Source organism: Conger conger, chromosome 15 (genome assembly GCF_963514075.1).
Source record: "Conger conger chromosome 15, fConCon1.1, whole genome shotgun sequence".
Taxonomy (NCBI): domain Eukaryota; kingdom Metazoa; phylum Chordata; class Actinopteri; order Anguilliformes; family Congridae; genus Conger; species Conger conger.
Window position 1 is genome coordinate 19,686,658 of NC_083774.1, and position 22,086 is coordinate 19,708,743.

General features: G+C 41.3%; 1 protein-coding gene across 1 annotated transcript in view; it reads left to right on the plus strand.

Moving 5' to 3' along the window:
- The window catches only part of znf536 (zinc finger protein 536), a 163,232-nt gene that overhangs the window by 35,997 nt on the left and 105,149 nt on the right, over positions 1-22,086 (plus strand). The gene's annotated exons all lie outside the window — the stretch shown is intronic.

The window sequence follows — 22,086 nt, forward strand, 5'->3', positions numbered from 1 at the left end:
CCCTTTTGGATGGCTTCAGGTTGTGAAGGAGCACTCTTTTTGGAGTCCCTTTTCTTTGATTGATGTGTGAAATAAGTTTCTTTCTTGAGATATAAAGGCCGCCCTTCTGCCTGGCTGAAAGGTGGCTATTGTCAAGGCAGGAACACTTTGTCAGGAAACAATTCCGTTCCCAAGGCTGAGGAACGTGTAAAAAAGATACTGCCATTGTGTACTTTAGAAACTTTAATTTTACTTGTGAGGTCATTTTAATCCTGATGAATTTTTATTGTAGCTATAGAGTTGAATAGCAAGCCGGTTTAATGCAGAAACCACCCACGGCTCAACTAGAAACCTAAACTTAAAGCAAAAAGGAGAGTACTTTTTTTGTTAAAGGACACATTGGGGTGTATTTAAAGATTCACAAAAGAGCTTATCTGAATGGAGACTGGTTTTACACATTGAAGCTTAAAATTTCTGGATGGAAATAGAATTGCGATTTAACAGCAGTCATAGACAAAGAGATCACGGGAGTGAGAACCTGGTGAAGTGTCCTTTTTTCCCTCATGTACTCCTGTGAAGGAATGAGATTCCTTAGATACTATTACAATAACAAAGGAAACGGAGGGGAAAAAATAAAAAGCACATATGGAGCATTGCCTAATTAAATTAACAGTATTACAAAGCATGTAAAATTGCAGGTTGGGTATTCGGTGCTTTTTTTTTCCTTTGGAAAGCAAGCGTTCAGCCCCCCCCCTCCCCCCAACAATGGGGTCCCACCGGTGATGGAGTAAGTTTGTGTGAGAAAGCGTGGTAACCTCATGGATTTACCCAAAGATTTTCCTAATCCCGATTTAAACAGTGACAGTTTATCCGTTGTTCCGGTACGGTTTTGACCCACTGCTTCTTTTCGCCTGCAAATTCCAGGCACATTTATGCAAATGAACGAGACACCTACAACCAGTGAAATCTGTGGCAGCTGTAGAATAGAATTCAATTAAGACACCCCTGAGGTGTGGTAATTGATCCACACACATTTTCTCCCTCCTTTTTTTGTTGTTGTTTTATGAAAACAAAATCCTGTTTTTCGGAATTGAAAAGCAGCCGAACGGCTGAATCATCACCAGCTATTTTTAAAATGAATATGTCAAATTGGAGCAGAGTATATCGTCTTTCACTGAAGAGATCGTTTTCATTATTTAAGGCTTTTTTTCCCCCCTCGTCGTAATGTTGACACTTGTGTCTAAATTGAGCTCTCTTTTTTGTCAGAAATATGTGTTACGTCAGTGTAACCAATCCTTTTTTATTTTGGCTCCCTAACTCCCAGTCAAATGCCTTTTCAGAGAAGCAACAACAACAACAACAAAAGCAGTTTCATGGAAAAGACACAGATGATCAAAAATGTTTAAGCTTATTCTCTATAGATACCAACAAAGAGAATATTGATATGACGAGGAAGAGAAAAATACATCTAAGTAGGCATTCCTTGGAATGTTATGATTATTCCTGACGCCAGATGTTGGTGCACTACCCTGTCGTGAATGCCAAGGACTGGTTTCCCCATTAACCTAATTGGGGGAACTTTTTTTCCTTTACTGACTTTGCACTTTCTTTATAAAGTCGCCCTCTCAAATTTGGAGGGTTGCAAGTACTTGACAGTGTATTAATATGGAGGCCGCTTTGTTCTGGGAGGCTACTGTACAAAGTGCTGTTTGTCCTTTCATCATATTCTTCTTCTGCCATTCCTCTGGAATGGTCTACCTGATCTGAAGCACGCCTGAGTTTCACTTCCCGATTTATCTTAAAGAGAGGAGGGCTGGTGGGGGCCCGGCGAACAAACGAGACGCATCAAACCCACCCCCGCCCCCGCCCCCACCCCCTCGTTCTCCCACTGCAGCTTCATGTGGCTGGTTTTAGGCGGGCTGAGAAACTCACTCAACTTCCCTTTCGCTGCGTTTTCCTCAGGTCCGTTGCAGGCCCGCCGCAATTTGTTTTAAACCAATTAAAAAAAACAACAAAAAAAACATAGCATAATTTAATTAATGCAGTCAGGAAAGAACAGAAGGTGGGACTCTTAAGTGAGGACAATATGTTCTGATACATTATACTTTCTTAGTTCACAGAGGCAAAAGGGCAGTGAGAGGGAATACTTGCTATTTAATTACTGTCAGCTGAATGAATGTTGTTCATCCACCCCCTCCCTGATGTAAAAATTCTTATTCACTTAGTATGTAGGTCACATTACAGTGGTGTCTAGTTATTGGACATGGGCTTAGATAACTGTTTGTTGAGTATTAAATGGTTTTGCTGCCTCAGCACACTCTTTAACTGGTATTTTTCACACAGCTGTGCTATTGAAAAGAAGCAGCGCCGCAGCAAAAATCATGTCAACCTAGACTTTCTCCAAATCTGGAGCTTTGTGCCACGTACTGTAAAAGAAGCCACTATCTTCACAATCTGGGTTTTCATATTTAAAACAACAAGAAGCAGCGAAAGGAATGTAGTCACAGCAAACAAATAAGAACTGCATTTGAAAATGCAATAAACAACAGTGTGTCAAGCACGCAAAGCAAACCTAATGGCTAAATCAGAAGTCCAGTCAAAGAGAAATACCAGCGTTATCAGTGTTTGCTTCATGTGACCTTGCACTTGGTTAATGCATAACATTCTCACAACGCTGCTGTAAGGTTGTAGCTTTTTCTATCAGTGGCTATCTCCAATGTCCCCGAAACATTGCGGGAACGTTACGGTTGGGGTTGGTAGTGTGTTCCTTGCAACGTTTACCATCTGATGTGTTTCTGGTTTGTTCCTAAACAGGGGCTGTTTTTTCTTCCCTTTCAGAAAATGAGCCCAGATGGTGATTGATTTTTCAAGTGCTGACAGCCCTGCTCGAGAACATGTTCCCACCTTCTTTGTGCCGAGCAAGTCAGGCAAACTAACGTGATGATGCGATCATCGGCTCTATGCTGCCGACGTGGACGATTGATTGACAAGACCCCCAAACCCATCCCCCACAAAAAAGTAACATTAACCACAGGTTATTTAAGTCTTTTAAAAAGAACACAGGGGACACCTTGAGGCCTCTTTTTACTTGTAGCTTTTTTTTTTTTTTTGGCCAACACACACACACACACACACACACACACACACAGGCACAAAATGTGAAGTACTTTCGGCCGTGAATTTCCCCCCGGTAGCCTCACTGAGTAGATATTGCAGGGCAAATTTGTAATGGCACCAATGAGTCAATTCTAAAGCTAAATGATGTCATTGGCTAACTAGCCATTCTCAGGCCATTGGTTCTGTTTGCGTGACTAAATACATACAATTAAAGCCCAGCACTTCTCAATCTCTGTGAACTCATTGTTATCCAGGGTTCAAGTGCACAGATAATGGGCCGGAGGAAAACAGGCGTATCATCGCGCCACAGCACACAGAGAGCTGGTTGGTAAAATAAATCTCTCATTATCTGATGCATTCTTTTCACCGACGAGGACGTCGCCTCTTCATTTCTTTTGTCCGGGGAAATTTTCTGCAGCCTGCGTCATATTTAACTAAGCGTAATTGTGCGAAGTTGTGACACAGGGCTGAAATCTCTGGCCTGCATATAGGTCGATGAAAGGGGCTCTTCAATGTATCCCACTGTATGTGAATACAAATGCCATTAGTGCAGTGTGTGTGTGTGTGTGTGTGTGTGTGTGTGGGGTGGGGGCACAGTACAGTATACAAAATGACTGATACTTGGAGCAGGATGAGAGGAAAGCTTCAGATAACAAAGTTTGTTTCTGAAAGAATGTGGTCTGGCCCAGTTTATGAACGGCATTATTATGCTTATTTACTGTATTAATGCCTGCTTATTATCTACCCATTATAGATTTTAGTGTTCCCTGGGGACAGGTGACATACATTTATCTGCTTACATGATACATCTTCCCATACATGTCTGCTCCATCCTGCTGGAGGGATGTAAACTCCCCTCAGCTTACCTCCCAGTCCCCCTACCAATGACCTGACTTGACTAAGCCAACCAAATGTTGACTCCATCTCGGCCTGATGCCCCTCACTGTGTTCACCGATAGTGGCGACTCACCCTGTTGCAATGTGAAGTTTGCAGAGGGGGGTCTTTGATGGGGAAACAGGTGATTTGGGGGCTGCGGCAGTCGGAAAAGTTCCCCTCCGCTTGTTCACCGCAGTGTTGGTAAATGGATCTTATTTTGCGGAGCGTCGACACGTGTAAGGAGCCCATGGCTCATTAAGCGACCGAGATTTGACTGCAGATAAGGTGATGGATGACGACCAGGGACCCGGCTTGGTCCCTCCGCCCAGCCCAGACGCTCCTGCTCCCAGTTGGGAGAGCAGCAAGGCTGGGCCTGGGACTCGTGCTGGGGGCAGGGCCTGACGTAAATCGCGGTCAGCTTTGATGTTTATACCAGCCCAGACCTTGTGCTGTCACACACATAATATGTGAATCTCTGGATTTCAGGAAACTGTAATATCCCTCATTCAGAAGTGCTTGATGAGCTGCGCTGGCCCCACCCCACCCAACCCCCACTCACCAGCACGTCAATTACCACTCACCACCAATCACCCACCAACAGTGAAACAGCCTCACACTGATCTATGCCCAAGCTACCAAGCACACATCTACATCCAAACCACCCGTCACATAATAACAGTCGCCCAAACCACTACTTTGACACCAGCGATCATACACCCTCTTCTCCATTTCACTCCAATCAAAACTTTACTTTTCAAAAATGTAGCCCAACAACAGTTGACCCAGCCAAATGTATTCAAGGTGCCCTTCACTGAAAGCACCCTGTCGGAGGTGACTCAAGTGCAGTAGTCATTCCACTCGCTCGTGTCATACTCGGCTTGTCAGGTCAAACATCTAATTGGTTGCAGATTTCACTTTAACCCTGGTGTTATGTTCCACCCATGAGTTGTCAAAGAGTGAAACCAAAATGAGCAATGTGAAAGGGAGTATAGGCTAGTTGACTAAATTCACTAAGGCTTTGTCATATTGTGTGATGGTTGCAGGTGACAGGTGATGATGGAAATTCCCAGTTATGTCTGGAAGCTGATCTTGAGCTTGTGCACCCTTGCCAAGGAGTGCCACCAAAGGGTTGCTCCCAAGCAATCTGTTCCGTCAAGGCATCTGGTGTTTTTTTCTTCTATTCTCTCTTTTTTTATTCTCTTCTGTGTGTCATGACAAACATGCTTGATTGGATTTTCAGCAGTTGATGAGACACCACCAGTTTTAGAACATAGACGTTTCTAAAGAGTCGTTTAAATTGCCAGTCACCATAGCCCTGCGTCCATCTGTGAAATCTCCGCTGATACTCCTTTTGATATTAACCCTAACAGGCCTTGCAATGATGGGATGGATTTCCTGGGAAACATGTGACATATTGCACATTGCACGTCTTTGTGCTCTAGTCGCGCGTTTCCTTGTTCACTCTGCATGTCTACTAGGCCAGTCTCCAGAGTGAGGGGTCTTTTAGAGAGGGGTTCTGCTTCAATGTGAAACCAGTGGCCATTGGGAAATAGGTTGAGCTCTAATATAGAACCTGAGAGTGTTGTGATCGACTCTTACTGTAGGTGGGGATACTGTAATTGTTTCCTTGACTTTAAGCAAAAGCCAGCTTTGTAAATTTAAGAATCTGTAAAATATGAAATTTAAAACTCTATTTGTGGGCTAAAATAAGTGCTTTTGGAAAGAAAAGCAAACTTAAGAGAAAAACACATTGTGTCAGTTTCACACACACCGATTCAGCCTAGTCCTAGATTAAATTCACTTCTGAATGGAGGTTCTCCATACAAAACTCGTTTTGGTCCAGTACTAAGCTTATTCTGTGTTTGTGAAACCAGCTCAATGACTCCTAAAGGGTAGTATTGAACATAGATCTGTTAGGGTGATGTTTTGTTGAATTTAGGTAATTGTTAGAAGTTCTCTACTTAATTCCACAATTATTTTTTGGCTATCCATCGTAGCTGTTCTCTTGACCCATTTAACCTCTTACTGCTGGAGGCCAGTATAGTAAATGTTTTGAAGGTATGACTTGGATAGTTTAGTTCATAGTTTGGTGTGAAAAATAAAATGTATTGGTGAGACAGTGCCACAGGATAAATGAAGATGAAATGAACATGGGTATATGATGAACCTATATTTCTTGTTAAACGGCATTGTTGGGGGAGTTAATAATAAGGTTGCTAATGTCTACACCATGACCTATGTCAGAATTATGTCAAAAACTATTTTCCAAGGATTCTTGGTAAACCACATGGTACCTAGCTTCTTAGTAACTAATTTAGGAAAAAACTGCCATATTTGCTAAACATCAATCATCATTCGTGAGTCATATCAAAGGACTAAAACAAAATATCTTCAGTGATTGAGTTGATAGAATAATTTAAATGTGTGAATATGAATAGACGTCTAATTTGAATAGCTTAAAATACTAAATGTGTGGCCAACTGTTTATGACCTTGGCATTGTTGTAGTAAATGAATACACACATTTATTTATTTATTTTCACCCTATGGTATGCGTATAATGCAAATTCCTTAAAACTAGTCACAATGTCCTGCAACACGCTGGTGTCTCTGCTGTTCTTGCTGCTGCAGATGTCATTAACCATTGGGCGTTTTAGTCAAAAACCTTTAGATCTAAGAACCAACGAATGTTTGGACTGAGTGTCTGGCCAATTATACGTTAATAGGCAGCATTTGATGGATGCAGACGTGAAGCAAAAAATGTCATGTCAACTAACTCGTTGACCTTTGGACCGCGTGAGCTTGTTTTCTCCTCTTCAGTATGGTCTGCTTGGCCCCAACTAGTATTTTTTTTTAACAATCGCTTTGTTTACCTTTCGTTGAACGAATGTTGGAAACATCATTGGTAAAAACAAATGCCCATAGCCGTCCCTACAAATGGCCTCGGAGATGCGTGTGGGTTTTAAATGTTCACCTCCTAAAAGGTTGTGTCAAAAGAGTGGAGATGGTCAGGATGTGAATTGCCAGGGTTTCAGTTTCGATGGGAAAACGATAAAATTTACATCTACTGCCTGTGCTCGGCTGTGGAATGAGCAGCTAAAACACTTTTCAGTTGTGCTTAGTTTTAAGGACTGCACTACCAGGGCTAACAAAGAACACAGTTTTTAACCTTTAATACCTGTCGACAATTTAAAATATTACTGAATATTTAATTTGAAGGAAAAAAAAGCTTCATTTGTGCAATATTGTCAATGGTTACACTGTAATCCAAGGTAAATTCAAATTCAGTACTGCAGGAATTCAGAGCAGAAATAATTTTTGGTTGTAATTTTCCATAAACTTGTTAAGGGTAGGATATTTGAAACCGTATACAGTAGCTAAGCCATTTTCACAGGCCTTTTCTATCCCATCTCATTTTAATCTGCTGAATATGCCTCCGTATGACTCATTTTTTCCAGAACAATTGAAATGCCTTGTTTATACCATGCATGAGTTTTGTTTTCCTATCCAAGCTCGTGATTGTGTCCGCAGAATGTCTGTAGCACTGAACTCAGCCACTCTTCACAGAGAGGAAGGGATATAAATGACTGGAATTTAATGAACTTAGCAATGCAGTATAAATTAATTTTAGCATGTGACTACCACTAAAAAACTCTCATTGGAGAGCTTAAGAGGAATAAGAAACACCGGATGACAGCTTGCATTCCAAAATCTGTTTTGGTTGATTCAAAAAATGACCTCATCTTTGAAGGCATATTTAGCACATGGGAGAGGAGGTTTTATTTATTTATTTTCTTTGCCAGCATATCGTATCAATGGTGCAGATTGTGTTACAGTGCCATTTTGTAAAGTCACTCTATACTTTCCACATCTCCAGCAATCTTTTGAGCGATTTATTTAAACAAAATGGGGTTGTCAGTGGCTGTGGCCCTGATTGAGGCCACGTGTGGTGCATTCAGTATTAATGTCAGGGGTTGTTTTTAGGTCTTCTCTTTATTGCCTTTGGACAGGAGGGCTGTGATTGGCTTTGTTCAATCTTTCTGGCAGTCGACACATTCTGACATCTGTTCCCTTCTAACCATTTTAACTAATCTCGATTAGAGGGTCTACTCAGCTGTGACACTAGTAGATTTTAGCACAGGGCTTAGCAATAGGAAGAGGCAGAAAAAGAAAAAAAGGAATGTGACAATGCTGTAGCAACACTTCCATTTGAGAGCTCGGCGAATAGAAAGATCAATTTCTATATTATTAGGCATCTTTAACAAGGCAACGCTTGCATGGCTGAGCGACAAAAATGGCTGATTTGCTTATGCATTCAGTGCTGATTGTGCCAGCGTTACAAATCTTGTTGCATTGCTAATTTATATTGTGAGAGCCTGAAACGTTGGCACAGGATACGCTATATATCTCAGACATGAGGAATCTGAAGCAAGAGTGATACCGAGTGAAATAGATCTATAAAGACTCTCATTCAGCTATTTCTCTTGCGTGAATAAAATTTTGAATGTTCATGCTATTAAAAAAAAACAAAAAAACATTTTGGGGGAAAGGGTCAATCTTCAGGAAGCTGTTTCAAATTATTATCTATTGGAACTAAAGGAATAAAAATGACACATCCCAGATTTTCTTCTCTTGTTGATTTCCGGAACTTTAAATTAATTCTTTGCAGACGATGGATATAATTTTATTGTTCCTTTTTAACCTTGCAAACAGGTGCTTGCCATATTTTAAGAGCGAAGCCAGGGCTTTGGAGATCCTTTATTAGTTATGGGGCAGTTTGCTAGAATGCCACGCCCTGTTACTCCTCTTGTTCTTTTTTGACCGTAATCAGTATCTCCCTGCATAGCCCCCCTGTGCTCGCCGGACCACCAGGTTCATGTGCTGTAAGGAAGGGGTAATTTACGAGCCTGGAGTTGTGAGAGGAGGGCGATCTCTGCGATGAAAGAGCCAGGGTTAGTGCTTTCACACAGGAGCTGGTAATCTGTAAAATAGAGATCGGAGATTAACATCAGGCGGATTGCTTTTCTTTAAAATATGTCAAGTGCGAAGACTTATGATTGTTAGAAGGTTGGAGGTAAGTGAACAAAAAAAATGTTGGATTATTTCGTACAGTGGGGCGAAACAGCGCAATAAGTTGTGTTTCAGTTATATAACCACCACAGAGAAAGGGGGAAAAATAAACTCATTGCATTTATTGATAATAATATTTGAATCACACGTGATATAACGGATGTTCGTACAGAACATTTATATCTGGACAAAGACAGACAGCCTGCCATGGGCCAATGAATTTACATAACTGACAAGATGACTCCACATATCTATCTATATATCTGTGTACTGTATATAGTCTGGCATAATCACCACTCGAGATTCTGACATACATCGAATTCAGACGGCAAAGGGAAACATGTTGTAATGTTTCCTTTCTGAAAAATGACAGTAATATCATACGTCAAAGTAGACCCAACTATTTTAGAGCGGAGCTTAGCAGGGCTGTCGGGTGATGCGCTCTGTTGTTATTACACAGATTCAATCTGAACTCTGCCGAAGTTTCCAATATTCTAATGGGTTATGCCTCCTAACTGGCCTAGGAGTCCTACAGACAAGAGCAGCAGTCATCTTCAGGGCCTGCCTGTGTGCCACTCCAATCTCTTAAAGAAGTAGAGCAAGGAGAAAACAGTGGGGCAGTTGAAAAGACATCAGGAATGAAGGATACCCCTACCCTCGCGAAGCCCAGTTAGCTGCATAAATCATATTACCCTGCTTCACCGTATTGTGTCTGGAACACTGTGTTTCTCTTCTCATTCGAGAACTTGGAAAAACAGCCTCTGCCACTTGAATGCTGCACTTCAGAATCAGAATTAGAGGAGCAAAGGGGGCAATCATAAAGGAGATGCATTATTAATCAAAGGTATACATTTTTAAAAAATCTACCAAGCATGTTAAACATTGCTTTTCTCAATTATTGAAATTCAACACTTGCAGAATAAAGACATTACTTCAGAAGAGAAGGACAATATGGTGAACAAGGCTTTGTGATGATTCATAGTATTCAAAGAAGACTTTTCATTTGCAGGAGGTCTGCTGTACAGTACATGACCTCTAGGGTATTCTTAGCGCATTTCTCAAGCCTAGGACAAAGGGTCTGAATGAAGAAAAGACAAAACAAATAATAATATTACAAGAAAAAAAGTTGGATCTGATTATCTTATTCTTGCTCTTGCTCATTACTGTCTATGGGGGTAGGATGAACACAGATCTTGGAGAAGGACAGTTTTGTTCTGTTCTACTGAGCAATTCTATGTTAAAACAACAAATTATTCCGCAGACCATTTGATGCGATAATCAGCCAGGCTAAAAAGTGATTACAATATATCAGCACACCTCTTTTCAGCTATGCAGCTGCTTGGAAAATATGAGTCTCCCTAAATAATATCAGACGAGCCGGGCTTTGTGTGTGAGTGCTGTGCTCATTTATTTATTTTATTTTTTTCTTCTTTCCATTGCAGCCTTTACGGAATGTCTTTTTTCAGCGTATGTGCATCCATGCCTCCAAATGTTGCACATTAATCATTTCGTTATTTAGGGTCTGATGGGGGGACGAAAACATACACATCAACTCAGTCAACTGCTTTATACTTCCTGTTTTTAAAAGGTAGAATTTTGTCCTTGACAGTAGTTTTGCTTCATGTATTTCAGATAACACAAGCCATTCTGTCAAATACAGTATACGTATGTGTTTGACTGTTTCAATCTATGCAGGTTTTGGTTTTGTGCCTGTGTAAATTCTTACAGACATTACAGCTTGTTGTTGACTTGGAGTGGGGAGACATTGGAGACTGGATCATTGTGTTGGGGACACTCCAGCCAGCACTGCTGGCCTCAGAATAGCTCTCTGAAATGATTATGAAGGCTGGTACCCTTACACCGAAGGACATGGATAATGCAAGATATACACTCTTGCTTTTCCAAGTTAATATTATAAAGGTCCAGTTCTAAAAAAGAGGAGGAGAAAAACGAGGGAAAAATGAGATTACTATTGGTAAGATAAATCCATTCCTGGCTGGCCCAGTTTAAATTACATTGTGTTCTCTTTTTCCATTTGCATTTTGCACATAAAGCTTTTTCCCCCACTAGTTTTAAGTTATATTATTAGCGTATGAGCAGATCTCAAGAGGGTTTCTTTTTTCAATGAAATTCTTGACTCCCAGTGTATTAGCCTTTTATAATTGCTGAATGAGGTAAGGGCATTCTGTAGACTTAAATGCGTTTCAGAATATGTCTTGCAACTCTCAACAAGGTTGTGGTGATCGGGGAAGACCTAGGGGTGTGGGGGCAGTCTGAGCACAGCAGATGAAGTGACGAGTGGATGAAACTATGCAGACATTTTTCAGCTTCATCGATACATATTAATCTAAAAAATAGCAAAGATCTTAGCAACTGTGCAGACAAAGGGCTATCAGCAGCTATCTGAGATACAGTACATCGCACATGCTGTCAAGGCCAAGTGTTGAAACCGCGCACTGCGCCTTTCCAATGATAATTGGCAAAAATGGTCAGTGGCCAAACTTTTTAAAGGGAATCTGTGATTGAGCTTGCAAATAATTTATGACAGAATGTGACAAGGCACTCAGGACAGAATGTCTCTCAGCCTTTTGAAAGTAAAGAGCACACACATACATCCAAGATTTTCGTATGACTCAAATGGATTTATGCCGCATTTTTGTAGAAGACGGCAGAAACAAAGTCAAGAAAATTAGGAAATTAATGAAAAAAAAATGAAACACTCCAGCATCTCAGCTCCAGCCTGTGTGCAACCTGTATTGTTTAACATTTAAGACAATAGATATATTTTGCCCCAAAAGACAAAAATAGATATATAGCTTCTTAATTTTTTTATTTTTGTGCTCCTCTTTATTAATTTTCATAATTTTGTATGATTAGCATGCATGTACAGTATGTCAGGCGTTACTGTATATGTCCTTGTATGGGGTACCCCAAAAAAAGGAGTCAGCTTTGTGTTTCTGTACCTCTGTAGCTCTATATTTGCGGCACAACAAAAGACACCGTTTGATAAAGCCCCTCCATAAATGATGAAAAGTTAATGAAGAGGTAACCTAATGATGTAATGAATATTGTTGTGCAAGGTCAAATGGAACTGGGGGGGGGGGGGGGGGAGTTATATAAAGAGATGGAACAGATATTTTGTGTGTGTGTGTGTTCAGATTTGATGCTGAATGTTGGGGGCCCCGTGGGGGGGGGGGGGGGGAGGGGGAGGTGGGGGGGGGACTGGGTCTGGTGTTGAACAAGTGATTAAAAATTGAGAGGGTTTGAATGACACCAGTGAGAGTGCACTGGAGCCAGGTTCAATCGATAGCGCTCTAGTGCGTGGGCTCGGTGTCAGAGCCCTGCTAGTGTGTGCTGCCTGCCGCTCTCCGCTGGAAACGGCGTCCAAGGTGGATCCACTCAAAAACGGCAAAAAAATGGCACCTTCCACTCGCCTTCGACAGGGACACCAAGCATGGCTGTCTGTCCTCTGAGTCTTGCATCCTTGCAGCTTATTCACAGAGTCAGCACAGGTGTAAATTCATTCATTAACATCGCCCAGTTACGCTGTGGGAAACAAATGCCTTTCTACCCGTTAAACTTGGCTTTTCGGTGAGCGGCTTGTTCTCAAGGCGTTTCGCTGCTGTCGGGATAGCTGCTTGCAGCAGTCAGAATGTTGTCAAGAGTAAAACCGCTGACGACGGCAACACTGGAGAAATGACGAGGTGCGACAGGCGGAGTAGGAACACCAGCTCGATGGCTGGCTTGCGGGTTGCGCGGATCGAAGCATCGGCGATATGAATCCATGCGGCGGTTCCTGTTTCAGTGCGACCGGCTCTGGTGGGATAGTGCTTACTCAACACCAGCCAGGTGTTCCCTTCGATCTGTTTTCCCCGGTCAAATTAAAACAGCACCGTCCCTGACGCATGCTTCGCCTCTATCCATTTACGACACCAAGGAGACTGTCCGCAAACATGTCTGTGGGTCGTCATGCAGGGCCAGGATGTGTTGTTCAGGGGACTGTTTGGCCCTGACTGCCAGGTCAAGTCGGACATTAACGTCGGGCAGAAGGAGGGGGCTGTACTTGAACAAGTAGGTTGAGAACATGAAGGTATTGTAAATGCATCTTGGAAGGAAGCTGAGAGAGAGAGAGGGAGGGAGGGATGTGATGTCAGGGCATGGGTTGGGCCAGTGATCTCCTGCCGGGGGAGGCGGTGGGAAGTGGCCTGGGAACATGATAGTCACAGACTCATGGGAACAACTGTCCCAAAGCTCATGGGAGCATGTCTGGTTGGTCAGAGTCACAGCATTACATTACATTACATTACATTAATGGCATTTGGCAGACGCTCTTAGACGCTCTCCAGAGCGACGTACAGTTGATTAGACTAAGCAGGAGACAATCCTCCCCTGGAGCAATGCAGGGTTAAGGGCCTTGCTTAAGGGCCCAACGGCTGTGCGGATCTTATTGTGGCGACACCGGGATTAGAACCACCGACCTTGTGTGTCCCAGTCATTTACCTTAACCACTACGCCACAGGCCGCATTACTCTATGAAGTCAAAGCTACATTGAGCGAGGAAGGGAGAAGAATAAATAATGAAGCCACACAGATGAGTGTGATGTTGCTGCAGAACAGGAACTCCTTGTTCCGGAGATGTGGCCTTTAATATACACTCAGTCACCACTTTAATAGGAATTTATTCAACTTATTGGTCTTCTGCTATAGCTCATCCACTTCAAGGTTCTAATCAACATCCGCTCTCTCGTTTTTCACACCATTCTCTGTAAACTCTAGACAACTCCCAGCAACTCCCAGCAGTTTCTGACAACCTCGGTCAAAGCCACTTTTCACATTTCTTCCCCATCTTGATGTTTGGTCTGAACAGCAACTGAACCTCTTGACTATCTGCATGCCGTTCTGCATGAAGTTGCTTACATGATTAGATTTTTGCATTAAGGTTCTGTTCCACTGAAAAAAAATCTAAATCTAAATCTAAAAATTTTCAGTCACCTTTTTCTGTTTCCTGCTGCAAATCATCCCTCAACTATCCAACTTTCAGGATAATACCACATCTGGAATGATTATGCCATGTGTATGGTGAAATTAGTATAATTATTCTACTAATTTCTATCTTTGGAGTCAATTTCTCAAAACCAGATTTTGGACGATATTACAGGACCATTTTTCTCAGTGCATAGTCATCCTGTCATCATGAAACAAAATTATTTTCTTGTTATAAGCTTTAGGGGGCTTCACAAATCTTATTGTTAGAGCCTCAAATTTCATCACTTTTCAAATACGAAATTTCAGGAAAAATGACTATTGGCTACTGGTGATTAAAAAGAAATGCTCAAAACAATGTTCAAACATGTCTTATTTAGAATCTGAACGAATTATAACAATATCTGACTTGGTTCAGATGATAGACTGCTACCAAAATGTTCAAATTAGTAATTTCTTACTTGAATAAAGTATGCAAATGAGATCATTTACATATTTTGTCAGAATTGATCTTTTCAATTCCATACCTCATGATAATTGAAGTATGTACCTCTGAAATGATCTGGAAGACCAAAGATGCGTTTTCAGTGGCACATAACCTTAACGAGCTGGTGAACATATCTACCTAATAAAGTGGTTTGTGAGTGTATTATAATGTTGTATTATAATTTCATAGTACATATTGGTCATGTATATTAGTGATAGAATACATTGCATATGAGGTTAAAGTGTCAGTTTTACATCCATACCAGGTGAACCATGTAGGAATTCAGAATTCTCTCTGTAGGAAACCCTTCAAGAACATGCCACATTTTGGCCCTGAAAAGCTCTTTGGTCGCTTTAGCTTGGAGCCATTGTCCAGTTAGAAGGTGAAGTGCTGTCCAATGAGATTTCAGCCATTTGTTTGGACTCCAGCACATGAGTACTTTCTGTACTCTTGAGAATTCCTTCTGCTTCTGCTACAGTCAATAAAAACAAGTGAACCAGTTCCAGTGGCAGCCATACGTGCCCAGGCCATAACACTACCTCCACCATGTTTCACAGATGAGGTGGTACTGTATGCTTTGGGTCTTGAGAAGTTCCTTTCTTTCTCCCCGCTTTCCTCTTTTCATTACTTTGGTAGCGGTCAATACTGTAACCTGACCATGACTTATCAGTGGTCTTCATCTTGCGCTGACCCCTCTGAGGTTAAGCTGGTGTTTTCACTTCATGGTAGTCTTCCACTACAGTGGTCTTCCTGTTTTCTATTGCTAAACTCACCAATGTGTTCTTGTTTATTAACATTATACCAGCCGGTTGATTCTGACACACAATGTTTTTTTTCCAGATTATTCCTTCTTCATGGTGGCTTTTTTTCCAGCATTGACACTTATTTTGTCCTGTTGAAAGACAGCAAAAACAGACTCAAAATGCAAATGGCACACTGTTGAGCAGCCAGTTGTCCAATTACTTTTGGTCCCCTAAAATGGGGCGCTGTGTATAAAAAGGCTGAAATCCCTACATGGTTCGACCAATATGGATGTAAATACCCTCAAAAATGTTTTTGAATGTTCAATGTGAATGGACTGCTCTGTGTCTATGTTTGCTAAAACGGTTTTATTGATACTTTTGTTTGTTTGTCTCATCAGATTAATCTACAAGGTCCATGTTCTTATCTTTGTGGTCATTCCTAGAACTTGGAACTGTACTTCCCTCTAGGGTCGTTCAGCGCACTTGTCCAATGTTACGGTTATGTACTTTGTTGTACATCGCTCTGGATAAGAGCGTCTGCCAAATACCTGTAATCTAAAATCTAAAATGTAATGTAATGTATGTATTATCTATTATTATTTATTCAGCTGTTGAACGGAAGCAGTGTATCTGTCCACATCAGTCACTGCCATTGACCCCATACCTCTCTTTAGCATGCCATGGTTCAACAAACTGGCATAGCAATGAGGAATGCTATTCAAAATAAGGAAGCTTAGTTTTTTGTGTTTTGTTTCATTTTAAAATAGCATTTTTGTTTAACCGAATGAGGGTTAGTTGTATACACTCCGGACAATGGTAAAGGTATTTATGACATAAACAGTCATGACCCTGCTGAGTTTTTCAGGTGAGGAAATTGCTTGCTAAGGTAACAGCATAGCTGCAATGTCCACCATAATAAGTTTATACAGACATGGATGCAATGGAAAGAACAGGGGGGGGGGGGGGTGTGAAAGTACAGAAACGTGAGAGGGGGGGGATATTTTTTAAGTGAAATCATTTCCTATTCTTAATCAAAAGATGACAGGCCCGGCTTTAGAACTCCCATCTGCTCAACACCGAACTGTGCTCTCTTGTTAGCAGTGTCGAGAGACTGAATGATACTATTTTTCAGCTTTATCAGCCGAAATAGATTTTCTCAGGTCTGGACGGGTGTGCTACGGGAAAGGGTGTCAGAGACTTCCCTCAACAGGGCGGTGAAAGGAACTCATGCCAGGAGCTCCTGCTTGCATATTGTATGCGGATGGATATTTCTGTAAAGCAAAGACTCACATCACTGCTATAAAAGAGACATGGCCACTGCTCAAATAGCACGGTGGATCATTTGGTAATTTAGGAACATCTGATTCATACACCACATAATGCAACTATGCAGGAAAGTAAGCATTTAAGGGGATTTTACAACTAACCAGTCAAAAAAAAGGTTAATCCAAATGATCTCTTCATGTTTTATAAGGGGAAAAATAGGATTAGGGAATGCAAATGGAGACATATTTTGGTTTTGACTTCCTTGTTAAAGGTAAAATGATATTTTCCACTAAATGTATTATTCATCACCCCCTCAGGAATGAAAATAAACTCAAACCCAGATCATTTTTTGAGAATGAAACTTAGGTATAATTGAAGATAGAGATTGCATAGATTTAAGATTGCAGAAATCTTAAATACCTTATGTTACAAACCCTTACCTCTGTTAAAAATGTTTTACAGTCAGTTGATGTTCTTCTGTTGGAGACTGTGCCAATGAGAATGTCTCTTATCTCAGTTCTTTTCCCAGATTTTGCTAATAGAATATTACCCTACTGGGAAAACCCTGTGACACTTGTGGCTCAGAATGTATGCCAGGTGTGGGCCTGAACAGGATTTTCTCATTTTTAACAAATACCTCCTCCGTGTGACAAGATAGTCTGCCTTCTCTCCATTTCAAGTCAAGCCTGTCGCTCAAACCGTGTAAGAGTCGCATGGTTCATCATCCACTCACACCTCTAATAGTGCACTGTCCACACCAGCTTTAGCTTTAGCTGTGCCCAGACACTTTGAAGCCAGTGCCTAAGCATCCTCAACATCTACCCACAGCTACTCTCACATGTTGAGACTGACAGATTCCAATAGACCTTTGCTCTACTTTTCAGTGAGGGTCACCTAATGGTCCTCTGTTTAATGGGACAGTAAAACACTAATGTAATTTATAAAGCATTGGAGTTTACAGGCTGCTGCTGCTGCACCATTGTGGCCAGAGTGATGAGATGTAAACATTTTGTCTTCATCTCACTTAACTTATTTTAGACTCCGTAACACGTTGCTGAAAACAAAGCGAGCGGAACAAAAGTGGGGCCCTTGCACCAAATTTAAACAGACTGACTCGGTCTAGCACAAATTGTTTAGTCCTGATGTTATAAATCATATGTAAAAAAAGCTGCAGTTTTCCCCGATGCAGGTTTTGAACTGGATTCTGTAAACATGTTTTTAGCAGATCTCATGGCGGGGTGGGTAGGGGGTGGATGGAGAGTCAGTGTGGGGGTTGGATTCATCCAAAAAGTGCTGTAATCAAAAACAATAACTGCTCAGAGTGTAAACTTTTCAGAATGTCCTAAAGAGCTATGAAATAATAATCTGTGTGTGGGCCGCCAATGCTAAGAATGCAAACATTTCACAATAAAGTTGTTTAAATAAAGACCTTGGCTTAGGCGGCTGAAAGATAGGACATGCTGTGTTAATTATGCACACTCATAAAAATAAACCTCTGCTATAAGATATTGCTTTCTATACAGTGGGATTTAACCTATAAAATAGGGGCGAGGTGTGCTCCTCAGATGTTGGAAGAGGATGTTTTGTTTTAAGAAAAAACAAAATGGGCCAGGGGAAAATACTATAGCATCAACAATGGGCTCAGTGTTTACTCTAAAGTTAAAGACTTTCAAAACTCTCCTCTGCTATTGTGCTGCATTGCAGACAGAAAATAGCTTAGTTAAGCACTCAATTTATTATTCTTACAGTGTGTGAAAAGTAATACGTTCAGAAGTGCAGTAAACGTATTGATAGAAGTTGAGACGGTTCTTACATGTAGAGTAACAGTGATACGTTACATCAGAAAAAAAAGAAAGGGGGGCGGGGGGGTTGGGGTTTGGGGGTGGCGAGGATAGATTATTTTCCTAGAGCACGGATCCACGTTTTTTAGTACTGGGTGGCCCATTTCATTTCACCCTGTTAACATAAGAATAGGGGTTAGGCTGGTTTAAATTATTCCGTGCCTCTGCTGGTGCATAGCAGGGGCTGTTGTTATCCACTTAGAACATCACTGGCTCTCTCTCCCTCCCTAGCCTTCCTCCTGCACTGAGGATCGCGGACGGCTGCCTATCCAGCTCCATTAACCAAGTTATTAAACACCCGGCCCCTGCACCGCTCCATCGTCTGCCTGCGTGTGGGCAACGCTCACGCTCGACGCGCGAGTGAAAAAAAGAGAAAAAAAGGGCCTCGCATTCCTCCCAGAGCCCCAAAAAACACGCTCTCTGAATGCGAGAACGCCATCGAAAGTTAATCACATTACACCCACAGCTCTAACCTTTGTTTCTGATTAACATTAACTTACCTTAAAATTGACTCGCGTAGGATGCATGAAATAACTGTGTTTGGCAATTTTAAGGTCATGGGAGGAATTCGGTTATGAATACATGTTTAGATACATTTTTTTTTTTTTTCTTGGATTGAGGAGTATTGCTGGATCAAGTGTGCTTAAAGACATCTGGATGGGATGAAATGCCATTTGTCTAAACAAAAAAAAAAGAGAAATTGAGAAATCCCCCAAGCCCACCACAGCATGCAGCGGGTTTACTATGCGTACAATGTTTGCAAACGTGGTATATTAAGGATGATTTAATTGCTGTAGCACAAAGAGTTTCCAAAGACCTCCTTCTAAAATGAAATAATTTTCTTGCAGTTCCTTTATATTTCCTGCAAGCCTTAATACCATCGGCAATATATTGCAACTATTAAGAAAGAATGGATTCATTTGTAGAGAGTATACGTATTTCCTGTATGGGGATAAAATGTACACCCAAGCAAGGATATTCACTCAGTACGAATATAGGATATTTGTCTTGTCGTTTATAAGATTACTTGATTTGATATGAAAAATGATAAAACCGTAACCAGTATATAATTAAATTCTCCATTGAATTTTGATTTTACTTTTATCCTCAGGATGATTGCAAACATACTGATAAAACACAGAGTGGTATTTGATGTTAGGAATGAATCACTATTGTTTAGTCATAGCTGCTTCTAGAGACACACACAAGCGTAATATGTGATAAAAAGCAAATAAAAACGCGGCCTGATTTGCATCATTAATTCCCTATTCTTATCCAATGCCACATACTTAAAAATATAGTTTTGCATTTTTGATTTCCATTCAAAATGGTGTCAAAATCATAAGGTTTGTGTTATTGAGATTCCCCCCCTCTATTTTTGTATACTGTGCTGCATCTTGATACGAGTGCAAACGAGAGGATGGCAAACACAGGGTGCTCAGAGTAAATATGTAAATAATAAATCATCTAAATGTAAAACACTGCAAGTTTCGTTCTTGTATGTTAATTAGTGTTTGTAATCAATTGTCGATGTTACAGTGTGAGAAACGGATGAAGGATGGTACTGAGAGGAGGGAGGGAGAGAGGGAGGCAGGAAGGGAGAAAGAGCTTGAGAGAGAGACACCTATAGATTTATCTGCTTCTTAATTCTATTTAAACAAATAGTCTTCAAGCTTGCGAATGCTGTGTAGGGACATGCCTGGAATAATAAGCATCATGAAATCTAATCAGATTTATAAGAGGAATTGATTGTTGTGTGGCAGGAGAAGAAGGAAAGGGGTTGACAATAAGCTGAAATTTAAGTGTTAATTTTTATGCTAATCCGCTGGCATCTCCATGTGATGCAATTTGGTTTCTGCGCAGCAAATATAAAATTGTCCTGCTCGCAGAGAAAATGTCAGCTTGCCAGAGCCTGAAAGCTTGTAATTTATTAGGTATGTTTCTATTAGTATGTGTCACAGTTGTTAGCGAGCTGTGCACACACAATGGTCCTCCATGGTTGTGCTGCCTCTGTCAGACCTAAAATGTTTCAGCTCAGTGGCTAGAACACGGGGGCATTAATACATTATCATATATGGGGTGGTCCTTGCCCTCTGGACAAAAGGCTATTTAATACAATTTAATGACATTCCCCAGAAGAAGAAGGGGGGAATAAAAGCACCCAGATTGAAATAGCATCTGTGTCTCTCATGATTCACTCATGCAAACATTTCAGCTTAAGACGTATGGCATTTCTACCATACAGAGGGGAAAGGGAACGGGAGGAAAAGGAATGAAAAGGGTAGAAAAAGGAGGAGGAGGAGAAGGAAGAGAGGAATAGATAGTTTTTTTTTTTAAACACGCTGCACAATGCAACATTCTCCAGATGCTATTAAGTGATCGATTTACACAGCCACATGATGATGTCATCGATAATGAGGCGAACATGGATGACAGGAATGACGGTGACAGCGACCTCGTTTGGGCTTCTTCTGAGCCCTGACAACACCCCTGTCAAGTGCCACTCTCCCTGCAGACACTTCCTCTCTCCCTCCCTCCCTCCCTCCCTCTCCCTCGTCTCACTCTCTCCCTCTCTCTCTCTTTCCATCTCCCTCTCTATCTCTCTCCCTCTCTCTCCCTCTCCATCCCTCTGTTTCCCTCTTCACTCTCTCCCCTGTCTCTCTTTCTCCCTCTCCCTCTCCTTCTCTCTCCCCCTCTCTCTCAATCTATCTCTCTCTGGCTCTGTTTTTTTGTTTGTGTTGTTGTTGTATATCTGTATCTGGAAGCACAACTACTGTGCACCAGTGTACTAACAGAGTTAAAGGTTTGGATGCAATTCACATATAGGTCAATTAAATGCACCAACATCTGCTCTTCCCTAACAATTTGCATATAGTATTCATATGTTAATGATGTCCCTTGTTTTTGTGTTTTTTTTTTCTCATTTCCTCCCCTCCTCCCAAACTCGCTGTAAAAAAGAAAGACACAAAATTGCGCATTCGTAGTACTAGTTGTAGTTACTAGGGCCTGAACCCATCCTACTGTATGTTAATTTTTCGTATCTAGAAGCGGAACCTATGGCTGTTCTCTGGGAGGAGAAAACTGTCTGTGGGTCTTTGGAGTTGCCATGTAGCATACATCCATTTGGCGTTTTAGTTGCGTTTTGCATTTTGTAGGTTTAGATGCGCAAGTGAATTAGATGTGAAGTAGCTGTTTGGACATATTGGCAGATACATAGTACATGGCCTTTCAAACACAGATCATTTGTATGTGATGTTTCCCATCAAAGCCTCCTCTTGTGTGTTTATGTGATAGAATAACTCCAGGTGCCTTTTAAAGAGAGGTAAGGAGAAAGCGAAGCGTTCGTGCATTACTATGCGTCTGATTTCTACAAGAATCCTTGCACTGTTGTGGGAAAGCTTCCCTTTCTAAAGCAGCTTAAAGCCTTATAAATCAATAATGACACAGATGGACCAGTGATAATCTATTTAGAATGCCTGATAGCAAATATTGTTGTACAGATGATTAGAGACGGAGCAATTTTAGCTCTTCTCTTTATATATCCTCTGCCTCTTTTTCCCACTCCTCCTCGGCGAAGGCCGAACAAAAGAAAACATCTTAAATACGTGACGGCGGCGCGGCGATGTTTAGAAGGGCGCCGCCTGAGTTAATGTGCGACTTTGCGGTGTTGACCGGTCGCCGGCAGGAATAAAAGGCCGTACGAGAGCGTCCGCATCTGCCAATA